Source organism: Thamnophis elegans, chromosome 3 (assembly GCF_009769535.1).
Source record: "Thamnophis elegans isolate rThaEle1 chromosome 3, rThaEle1.pri, whole genome shotgun sequence".
In the NCBI taxonomy this organism is placed as follows: domain Eukaryota; kingdom Metazoa; phylum Chordata; class Lepidosauria; order Squamata; family Colubridae; genus Thamnophis; species Thamnophis elegans.
Window position 1 is genome coordinate 60459536 of NC_045543.1, and position 11634 is coordinate 60471169.

An 11634-nucleotide genomic window follows, 5' to 3' on the forward strand; every position below is an offset into this window, starting at 1 on the left:
TAAATGGTATTTGTATTTAGTATAATTTCAGTTATCTGCAGGACACATTTTTATTGTGTTAGCTACCAAGAGGAAACAGATCAAAAGAACATCACCTTGAAGGGTGGGGGCCATAATGGAAGGAATTAGGACAAAACTAAAATTAAGTTAGTTTATATGAAAGTTAACCTCAATTAAAGGTAAAGGTGAATGAAATTGAATGAAATTGAATGGTGAAAAGAGTAAGGTTCTACATTTAGGCAAGAAAAACGAAATGCACAGGTACAGTATAGGTGGTACCTTGCTCAATAGTAGTAACTGTGAGAGGGATCTTGGAGTCTTAGTGGACAACCATTTAAATAGTGTGCAGTAGCTGCCAAAAAAGCCAACACAGTTCTAGGCTGCATAAACAGAGGGAGAGAATCAAGATCACGTGAAGTGTTAATACCACTTTATAATGTCTTGGTAAGGCCACACTTGGAATACTGCATTCAGTTTTGGTCGCCACATTGTAGAAAAGATGTGGAGACTCTAGAAAGAGTGCAGAGAAGAGCAACAAAGATGATTAGGGGACTGGAGACTAAAACATATAAAGAACGGTTGCAGGAACTGAATATGTCTAGTTTAATAGAAAGAAGGACTAGGGGAGACATGATAGCAGTGTTCCAATATCTCAGGGGTTGCCACAAAGAAGAGGGAGTCAAACTATTCTCCAAGACACCTGAGGGTAGAACAAGAAGCAATGGGTGGAAACTAATCAAGGAGAGAAGCAACTTAGAACTGAGCAGAAATTTCCTGACAGTTAGAACAATTATTCAGTGGAACAGCTTGCCTCCAGAAGTTGTGAATGCCCCAACAATGGAAGTCTTTAAGAAGATGTTGGATAGCCATTTGTCTGAAATTGTATAGGGTTCCTTGCCTAGGCAGGGGGTTGGACTAGATCCCTTCCAGCTCTGCTATTGTATTTGTATTTGTTCCCCTCGCACATATGTGCTAGTCATTTCTGACTCTAGTGGGCGGTGCTCATCTCCATTTCAAAGCCGAAGAGCCAGCGCTGTCTGAAGACATCTCTGTGGTCATGTCGCCGGCATGACTAAACGCCGAAGGCGCACAGAACACTGCTACCTTCCCACCAAAGGTGGTTCCTATTTTTCTACTTGCATTTTTACATGCTTTCAAACTGCTAGGTTGAAGAAGCTGGGACAAATAACGAGAGCCTACTCCATGATGCTCAATAACTTAGTGACGTGATGTGGTGGCTCAGTGGCTAAGACGCTGAGCTTGTCGATCAGAAAGGTCGGCAGTTTGAATAACCTCAATTAGCTGCAGTTAAAATAATTATCCTCTGCACTGAATCATTCCTCTTTTCTGCTCTGTGTCAAGAAAACTATATGTATGGTTACATATACATTGATAGTAACTATAAAGTCACAGGAGTTGAGCTTGAATTGAAGGAGACTTGATCTTTCTCTACAGTGGTTTGGAATATTTCCAGGAAGGACAAAGAGAGTATTTAGAGGTGATTCTTGTCCTGCCCCATTTGGGCAGGTTTTAGGATAACTTTATCCCTCTCTCAGAATTCATCAATATCTGAGCAGCATAAAGCTAAAAAAAAAGTGAATCCAATAATCTTCATTAAATGGTTACACTATTTCCTTGAAGGTATGTAACCATCCTTCTTTGGATATTTGGGTTTCCTATGAATTTATGGTATGTTGCTTTTGAATAGAAGAGTACCTGTAGCTCAGCTAACATGGGAGGCTCACCTGGTTATTAGGAAATGGTTTCTTTGGTGGACATGGCTGACGTGGATATTGCTGACCTCTGCTGCAAAAAGTTACACTAAATTTTGCCACCCTCAGCTCTCTTACTGTCATTAGCAAGTCATAGAGATTTTTAAAAGTGACAAAAAGGTAAAGTCTTATTCCCAGAAAGTAGATGTTTTTCCAGATTTAATTTTAGTTTCCAAAAAGAGGCATGTATCCTTCCTTCTTTCTGAAAAATATTCAAGAAGCAAAACATTTTACAAATTGCAACTTTCTAGATGATGATCCAGTTTTGAAAGAAGGATCTACAACCACCTTTATAAAAGACTGGAAACCCTTTATAGATGTTTGCTGAGAATGGATTAAAAACGAACTGCTGATTTCTGGATTTATAAATTAAAAAGAAATGTTTATCGGAAGAACAATGATATGCAATATGGAAAGGTAGAGATTTTGCTGCGTGTAGCAAAAATGTAGCAAAAATGGCTAAGTTTGTTACTGCTGCAAAAGAGAGGAAAATCTCTTCTTCAGATATATTTTTTCTTGCTCTTTTCTTACTATGCACTTTTTTCTTTTACCCTTTTATAAACTTTCTTCTTTTTCTATCTCTTCTCCTGTAATTAAAAATCTCTGCAGTTTTTTAAATATTTGGGGAATCTTCTAATAAAAAAATTTCATTTAACAATATTGTGGTTTTGCTATTTGCTGGCATGTAAAGAACACGTTTCGACAAAAAGAAAGTTATCAATACACTTAATCATAAACTCTCACTTTAATCATCAGAAGGACACACATAATTTGCCTGCTTGATATCAATCTCAGCTAAACTGTACAGTAATATTGTATGTGTGGATCATGATAGAAAAGAACTAACCCAGGAAACAGAGAACAGTGTAAGATCATAGTGAAAGAAAATTAAATTTGTACACATATAGAGGAGCCCATTTAACTAATGCGCCAAACCATGGTTTAAATAAGTCAAATAAGATGACTCCAAACACAATAATAAGCCACAACTATGATTACAAACTGTAATTGTTGGGTTCATTCAACATATTAAACCAAACCATATCATAGTTTAGTGTAAGTTGTTGATCTTAGTTCCAGATCCTCATTCATATCATGTGAGAAAAATAACATTTTTTTCAAACATATATTTTTTAAAATCCAATATAGGAAAATATTTGAGGTGTCAAGCAAAGAATGAGAGGGGGAAGGGGAAATCACATCAACGTGATTCATTCAGATTACAGAGTACGATCATAGTCTGAATTCTTTTATTAAAAGAACTAGAGGTCCATTAACACGGGAGTGGAGTTGTGAAATTCTCCCTTTATTACATACCGTAATCTCAAGAACATTTTGTAGGGAACAGAAGATGGGTTCCCGGTGCAGTATTTGTCTACAGCAACTGCCAAGAAAGGTTTTCTCTCATGTGAACATAGTAAACGTGTCACATATTTACAGAAAATGCCAGAAAGCTTTTGCAACCTTGTGACACAACCTTTAAAATTCTTTCCCTTGTGGTGCTGAAATGCTGCATTTGCATTTGCACTGCTGTTGCAACATGGCTTATCTCTGGAGTCACCCATAGAATAAATTGGGAATAAAAAAGTAAGCTTCGAAACGCATGATCAATCACATTCTTACATGGAAAGCAAACATGCCAAAATCTCCTGGTATGATTCCCAACAGCTGATTATAAAAAAGGAGCCTGCCTGCCGTGACTCCGTGTGATTAGAGTAAATCATTTAACTAAACATTACAAATATTCTACAAGCTTTTATTTTAAACCTGGCAACTTTGCAACCCATTGGGTCATCCTTTGAGAGAAAGGTACTGCAGTCTGATGTGACTAGAATGAACATTAAATTTTAGACTGAGTGTGTGTGTGTGTGTGTGTGTGTATCCCAATCCTGCTGTGATCATATAGTATATAACATAAATAGAAAAATAATTGCAGTAGCAAACAAACTTCAATAATAAGTTAATATTTACTTGGCTAAAGAGCTAAATAGAAAGACCATGTCTGGGCAAAAAAGCAAATGCAAGTGGGAATGACTTCCAACTTCCTGCTGGCTTCCCCATTGACTTTGCTTGTGGGAAGCAGGGAGCACCAGAAATCCTGACTGTGTGACTGCTGGGATGCTGCAATAGCCATTACTTTGCAAATAAAATAGTACGGACATTGTGGAAACTTCAATTCCACAGGAGTAATGGGTCTGAGATTTTTAACACATTCTTTAAGCTAGTAAATTTTTGGTACCTCAATTCAAAAATGGTTGTAGTATAATCCCAAAGGTGCATTTTCAAAAGGGTTCTGGACTTTGTTTTTCCTTGAAGATGTTTCACTTCTCATATAGGTTGTTTCTTCAGAACTGAAGAAGCTTCTTAGATGAGAAGCAAAATGTCTTCAAGAAAAACAAAGTCCAGTTGCCTTTTAAAAAAGCCTCCTCAGGATAACCATGACCTGCATGACTGAGAATCTCCAATTGTAGTATAATGCACTGTTTGGGCTAAAGTGAGAGTACAAACAGGCAAACAGATTAACACAATGAGAATTTTAGTAGTATATAGATTAACCAACATGTCCCAAACTTATTTAATATTTATTTAATAATACTATATATTCTTAGTTCCATTTTCTCCCTTTCAACTTCTTTGCCTCCCATCTCCTGCTTCCAGTATTATTCATTTTTATTTTTCCACCATACTCTGATTGTGATTAAATTCTAACAATGTAGAGATCTAACTACATTGCTATAAATGGCAGATTTACTGTGCTTATGTTACACATATAGTAGTAACTTCAAAAACTTTTCAATGCTGATAGAATTCTACATTGTTTTCATTACAGCTATCACCATTTTCAGCTTGATTGCTGTGTTTTTTCTCCATATTAACTTTTCCAATGTAACATTTTTTTTACATTGCTAACATCTATAAATCACTCTAAGAACTGCAGTTTTGTGGTGGTTGGAATTTCAGAAAATAAATGGTAGAACAATAGGAATAACTACAACCTAATTTCATTGCTTACAATCCCATTGGTATCTACGAAATGTGTATATACTTGCAAATACAGGACATAAATCCTAATCCTTGAAAGCATTTGTCATTGCATATTTGTTAGTCTTTGATTTTCCTGCAATAAAGAAACCTAATTATCCTTAGAGAACGGCTGACTTAAGCATTACCAATAAAAATTCATAATTTAAATCACTGATTATAGTTTGCATGAGAAACAGGCAGGTAAAAAGGTAACAAAATTTCAAACTAAATCCTGTGGCACATCAGTGGAACAGTAAAAAAAAAAAAAATAGCTGCTGCTCTTTTGCCAAGCAGCAGGGGGGTAAATCATTCAAACTTCTCCCAGGTTGTTTTACATGAATGTTTCACCAATGAAATCTCCTATAAACTGGGCCAAAGTATTTGAAAGAATAACTCTTGAAAACTTTGCACCAATAACTTACAAGAGATGCTCTGCTGATACCTGTGAGCTGGGTTATTCTCACAGGATTCAATCAGGGCACTGTAGTAGAGTTTTGTGTATTATTATTACTGTCAGTTGTAGCAACAGATGACTTTTACAAAAGAAATCTAGTTAGATTGTCACTGGTTTCAGTATACAAACACGTTTAGACCAGCAACTGCATTTCATGTGGCACGTAAAAGACAGCATAACAACAAAAATTCCATGACCAATGTCACTCATGTGCTATTTTCTGCTCTGAACCTGTGAACATTTCAAATCATGCTTGTTTTTGCCTAGCCAAGGGAATGAAAAATGGCATTTTCAAGAGGCCAATTCAGCATGTTAAGGTAAGAAATACTTTTTCATGAAGGACACAATCTCCATTTCCACTATTTCTCTGGCTAGAGACAGGGGGAGGCATTTTTTTTTAAATCACTGCTTTCCTATTTCTGTTTATTTACTCTAATAAAAACAGTAGTTAATCTTAACTACGATTTATTGAAAGATCTTACCTTCACAACCAATGGCTAAAACATGATGCTTTCAAAGAAAACTGAGTTGTAAATTTTTGATTTCTTGGATTTGGAGAATGGCAAGTTGTGGTCAACCAAAAAGGAAGTGAACACTTCAGAAGAGAGGGAAAAGTGCACAAACTGAAGGGTTAAGCTAGTTCTTAGTTTGATAAACCAGTTTTATAATGCAAAAAATCGGTGATTCTTTATAAACCAGCATAGGTTGAGTTCAGTTACACTCACCCAGAAGTTATGAAAGCACAACTTATTTATTCATGATTACAACACCTGTGCTTTACTGAAGTAATTAGATTCCTGGGGAGGTTTATCCTGTATGTTAAGCAATACATGTTGAATGATATATAAGCCTAGCTTACAAACCAACATTTATAGCTTAGTAATGGATATGGTGGCTGAGTGGCTAAGACGCCGAGCTTGTCAAACAGAAGGTTGGTTGTTCTACGGTTCGAATCTCCAGTGCTGCATAACGGGGTGAGCTCGTCCCAGCTTCTGCCAATCTAGCAGTTCGAAAGCACATAAAAATGCAAGTAGAAAAATAGGGACCACTTTGGTGGGAAGGTAACAGTGTTCCGTGCGCCTTCAGCATTTAGTCATGCCGGCCACATGACCACAGACACATCTTTGGACAGCGCTGGCTCTTCGGCTTTGAAACGGAGATGTGTACCACCCCTAGAGCTGGAAATGACTAGCATACATGTGCGGAGGAATCTTTACCTTATAATGTATAGCATAACGACATGCAGTTTAATTTACTCAGCAAACACAGGCAATGCAAATTATGACTTAGTGAGATACAGTGTACAACTAAGGCTGTTGAAATTAAAAAGTAAAGATTCTTCCTTGAGTTGGGCTTTGCTCCTATTGACTACATGGATATGTTTGCCTGACAAAAACATCAATGTTTGTTGTTTGCTTGTGGATTTGTTGTTCTTGTCTCAATCTATCCTGCAGCCCTGGGATTTCCTGGGCTAGCGGTGCATTCCCCAAGTTTCTCTCTCCTTAGCCTTTCCAAGGTCCATCAAGGTGAGTTACAAGTAACCTCAAACTTCATAAAACTGCATGTAGAACTTAAGAGTACCTCTGTCGAGACCACAACTTAAGACTGTGTGGCTAAGAGTGAATATCCTGAGCACCATGAAGGAATACATAGAATACATTTCTGAAAGAAAATTCCATTGAATATGTCTTCTTTAAATATTATATAATGTAACCCCATATAATTTTAACAGTTCAAGACTCAGAGGGATGAGAGTCTTGACAATGATTTTACAATTCAATATTCATATTCACAATATAGCAGAAGAAGGGGAAAAAGATTTCTTAGAAGAAAAGCTTCTAAACTCTATCAGGGTAGTTCTGGCAATGCTTCTGTGCTCCACCTTAATACAGGTGTATTAGCAACAGATAAAACCTGTATCATTCTTAATCTGCTTTGACAGAAACAAGAAGGTCCACTCAAGACATGTTTCCTAGACTGAGTCTTTCTCAGCCTTAGGAAAAAGAAAAAAAAGTGTTGTGAAACTGAAGCTGAACTTTGCTCCTGCTAACATACAGAATAAATAGGGGAGGGCAAAAAAAGGGGGGGGGAGATAAGGAGGAAATCTGAAAAATGAGAAGAAAGCAAAGCCTCAGATTGCTGAGTCAATAGTAATGCAAGGGAAGTGTAAAAGTTTTCTTTACAGCAAAACACACACCAGACTTTCTGTGTTTTCTGGTGATCCAAGAAAAATTAGGGGAGGAACTGTTGAGAAAAGTTCCGAACCCAAATTAAGAATTCATCTTCAGAGATTCTTTTCAACAACTAAGTTCAGTCAGAAGTAAATCACGTCAGAAAAACTTTATATAACATAATAAAAGATAAATAAATAGGCATGGATCGGGGCCCACAATGCTCCCCTTTCTAAGTTTAATAATGCAAAAAAAAATGGCAAAGGGCAAAACGACAGTCCCCTCTAAATTAAATAAATAAAGTATAAAAAGGATAAAGAATTTGGAGCTCCTCTTTTTGATCTGATGTCCTTCAATTCTATTGGTCTACAAATCTGTAATTCCTAAGTAGCATAACCGATGACCAGCAAAGTTTGAGAAATTTTTGTCAAAGAGGCTCTGGGATCTTAGACAGGGGTGGGGGTGGGAAGCCTTAAGAACACACAAGAATGGGAACAAGCCAGGAATTCTGATCTGCCTTTAGGGGACGAGTTGTCCCTTCAGGCTTACTTTTGAGGAAGCGCATCCGGGATTATCTAAAAGACATTCTGTCAACACAGTCTTAAGGCCCAAAGATGGTGGTGGTGGTCTTCTTCTTCCTCTTCCTTCTTCTTCCAAGAGGGAACTGGACTTTCTCACTTTCCTTTGCAGGCATTTTGCTTCTCATCCAAGAAGCTTCTTCAGGTCCCAGAGCTGAAGAAGCTTCTTGGATGAGAAGTGAAACCTCTTCAAAGAAAAACCAGAAAAGTCCAGTTGCCTCTTGGAAGGAAAAAAAGTCCCTTTGGGATAACCAAGACCTGGATGACTGAGAATCTCCATAGACGCGCGTCTTAAGGTGCGACCAGGGTCTCCTACTTGGTTGTGGGGGGTGGGTGGGTTGGACTAGATGACCTACAAGTCCCTTCCAACTCTCTTAATCTCTTAAAACCCCGATCGAATGTCAAGATTTTCCCACAACCGCGAGGCAAACGCCCGAGGTGGCCCGCCGTATTTCCCTGGGCCTTCAGCGAAGCTTCGCTGCGAGGATAAAAGGCTACTTGGTCGGGCGCCTCTCTCCGTTCTTCGCCCCTCGCTAACGCCAGCGGGATTACTTGCGAGTAAGGCAGCAAGAACAAAGGGAGGAAAGCGATCGGAGCAAAGGGAAGGGAAGGAGGAAGGCCGCCCCGAAGCTTTAGCGGCAACCCGGGGCGCTGCGCTCTCCTTGGCGCACGCGCGTCCTCGCCAAAGCTAGAAGCCGCGGAGACTTACCCAGCTGGACTGGAGAAGCGGCGGCAGCGGCTGTTTTGCGCGGCGCCGGGAGAGATCAGGCAAGAAAGAACCCCCGTGCTCGCCACCGCTGCTGCTCTTGCTCCACCTTCGCACAGGCTCCTCCCACCCGGGTCAAGGGGGCAGGCAAAGAAAAGCAGCTGCTCCGCCTCCCTTTCAGGGAAAGACCCCCACACACACTTCTCTCTCTCTCTCTCTCTCTCCCTCCCTCCCTCCCTCCCTTTCTCTCTCTCTCTCTCTTCCCGAAGGGAACACTCGCTTGGCTTCTCCTCCCGCGTCCGCGTCCCGACCCGAGTCTTGCAGGTGCACGTCTGAATCGGCGAAACCGACTTGCTACGGCCCCTTCTCTCTCCCTGGATTTACTGTCGGCCAAAAAATTAGCTTCAACCGTTGGAATCGCGAAGTTGTTACAAAGCTATGAATCGGGGTGGCTGGGGGAGTGATGTGCAAATCTGAGACCTAAATTCAACAACCACCTCCGTGTTTTAACTGTTATTATTTTTATTTATCTGTTATTGATTATCCGTTCTTATTTTATTGTTTTATTGTAGGATTTTTAACTGGATAGTCCTTGAAGTTTTTTTTTTTTAATTGTTCTGGTCTCTGGTCCTTGACTGCAATAAACTTTATTTGATTTGATTTGAAGCTCCGTGTTTTCGAAAAAAGGTGAGAAGCAAGATGTTAAAATATAGGCTTGGCGCAATGGATCAGCAGGGCTGATGCAGGGAATCCTGAATCGCGGGGAATCCTCAAACATCTCAGGCAGTGGTGAAATTCAATTTTTTTTACTACCGGCTGTGTGGGCGTGGCTTGGTGGGCGTGGCAGGGGAAAGGACACTGCAAAATCCCCATTCCTACCCCACTCCTGGGGGAAGGATATTGCAGAATCTCCATTCCCTGCCCACTCCTGGGTAAGGATACCACAAAGTTTCCATTCCCACACCACTCGGCCAGTCAGAGGTGGTATTTGCCGGTTCTCTGAACTACTCAAAATTTCTGCTACAGAACCTGCTCATTTTCATTCCTGATCTCGGGACCATAGAAGAGAAGATCTGTGGCTCATGACTGAATTGTGGGGTTGTTATATAGTGCTCTCTGAGCTTGGTTGTTTGTTTGAAGGCGTTTTATTACCCAACTAGGTAATTAATTGGATAAGTAGTTGGGTAATGAAGCGTCTGCAAGCAAACACAACGGCTACAATTCTGTATTCTGTATCCCAAGGACGAATCTGATGAGCATAACAGGAGTCTGTTCCACTGCAGTCTGTCCATTCAAAAGTTATTTAAGAAACATGGACAGGTTAACTCTATTGCAATGGTTATTTTTCTACCTGGTGGTAGTTTTCCTTAGTTCTTGGGATTTTTTCCCAATAACCTATTCAATTGATGTGTGAACCTAATCAATAACCATTTTAACAGCGAAAGGACACACAATACCAGAAAGGTTACGTTTCCTTCATCTTTCATTCATACATCCTCCCCCCCCCCCAAGGGTCAAGGCAGCATAAAAAAACACTCTATTTAATCCCCAAACAAGCTGTGTTTTATAGGTCAGGGGAAGAGAGTGGAACTCAGTGGTGAAATTCAATTTTTTTTACTATCCGTTCTGTGGGCTTGGCTTGGCAGGGGAAGAGTATTGCAAAATCTCCATTCCCACCCCACTCTGGGGCCAGCCAGTTCTCCAAACTACTCAAAATTTTCACTACCGGTTCTCCAGAACCTGCTGAATTTCACCCCTTGTGTAACTGATCCAAATTGTCCAGGAGATAAATAACTGAATGGGGAAATCTTCCTGGTTAAATGTATCTGAGCAAACCATGATGACATGTGTGGGCATGTTGCCAACAAATACAGTCATTGTCTGCTTGCATCCCAATAGCTGAGGTGAGGACAGGAATGATGACATTTGCATGACTACATATATCATCCTTTATACATATAAAACCAGGATTCTTGAGTCTCTGCTCCAAGTCTAATCCATTAACCAGTAACAATGATTCATGTCTGTTTCTGGAATGTGTACATCCAGCAAGCAATTATTAGAGTAAGTATGGTGTTACAGTAGCCAGGAAACTACAATGCAATTTCAGAATAGTATTAGGCTGCCAAGATACCAGTTCTGTTATAGGAAACACACACTTTCCATGGCTTTACACCAGGAAGAAAGACAAGTGGCTCTTCCCGCAGCAGCATCCAAGGTCCCCTCACTCCCTGGAGCTGTTTGCAAACAGGAGTCACAATTAGGAGGGTTCAGAGGACAGGGATCGTCTTCCCATCTCCCCAAGTGGTTGTCTATTCACCTAAAACATGCTTTCAAATGAAGGTATGCAGAAGCTGAGATGAGTGATGGAACTCACCTTAGCACACCATGCTAGGACTCAAACCACTGGAGCAAAAACCATTTTCAGCCTAATTAAACCACTGAGCCACCGCCCCTCTAGTAAGCAATAAAATCATTTTGACTGATTCATTAGGAATTAGTCCATATTTCAGAAACAGCCTTTCCCTATGCTGAGTTGTAGTGCTCTCCTCCACCCATCCTTGTAAGGAGGAGTGGGATGCTACAGGTTCTCCTGGGTTCCGGAGAACTGTAGCTAATATTATGGCCAGTTCAGAGAACCTCCAAATCCCATTCCTGACTGGCTCCTCCCCTCCCAGGACTCTCCACGCAGACCGTTTTGGATGTGAGGTAAGTGCAGGGTCTGTGCGGAAGCTCGGGGAGAGGGAAAAATGGGCCTCCCAGAAGTTTTGGAAGGCCAGAAACAGGCCTGTTTCTGGCCTCTGGAGTCTTGGGGAAGTAATTTTTGTCTATCTACTATACCCAAAGGAAATTTGACTTTCCTGGTACTGATCTTTTATCTTGCCTCTTGTTTCAGGTGATGGCCGCCACCTGACTTTCTTCAAGGTAA

General features: G+C 40.2%; 1 protein-coding gene across 3 annotated transcripts in view; it reads right to left on the reverse strand.

The window, feature by feature from the left end:
* The window catches only part of ACO1 (aconitase 1), a 75354-nt gene extending 66544 nt beyond the window's left edge, over window positions 1–8810 (reverse strand). For 2 of the 3 annotated variants that reach the window (XM_032213182.1, XM_032213178.1), the window contains exon 1: window positions 8709–8810. The gene's annotated coding sequence lies outside the window, so the exon portion shown is untranslated. The remainder of the gene's footprint in view (window positions 1–8708) is intronic. The other variant, XM_032213180.1, reaches the window with a different exon arrangement.
* Between the last annotated feature and the right edge of the window lie 2824 nt (window positions 8811–11634).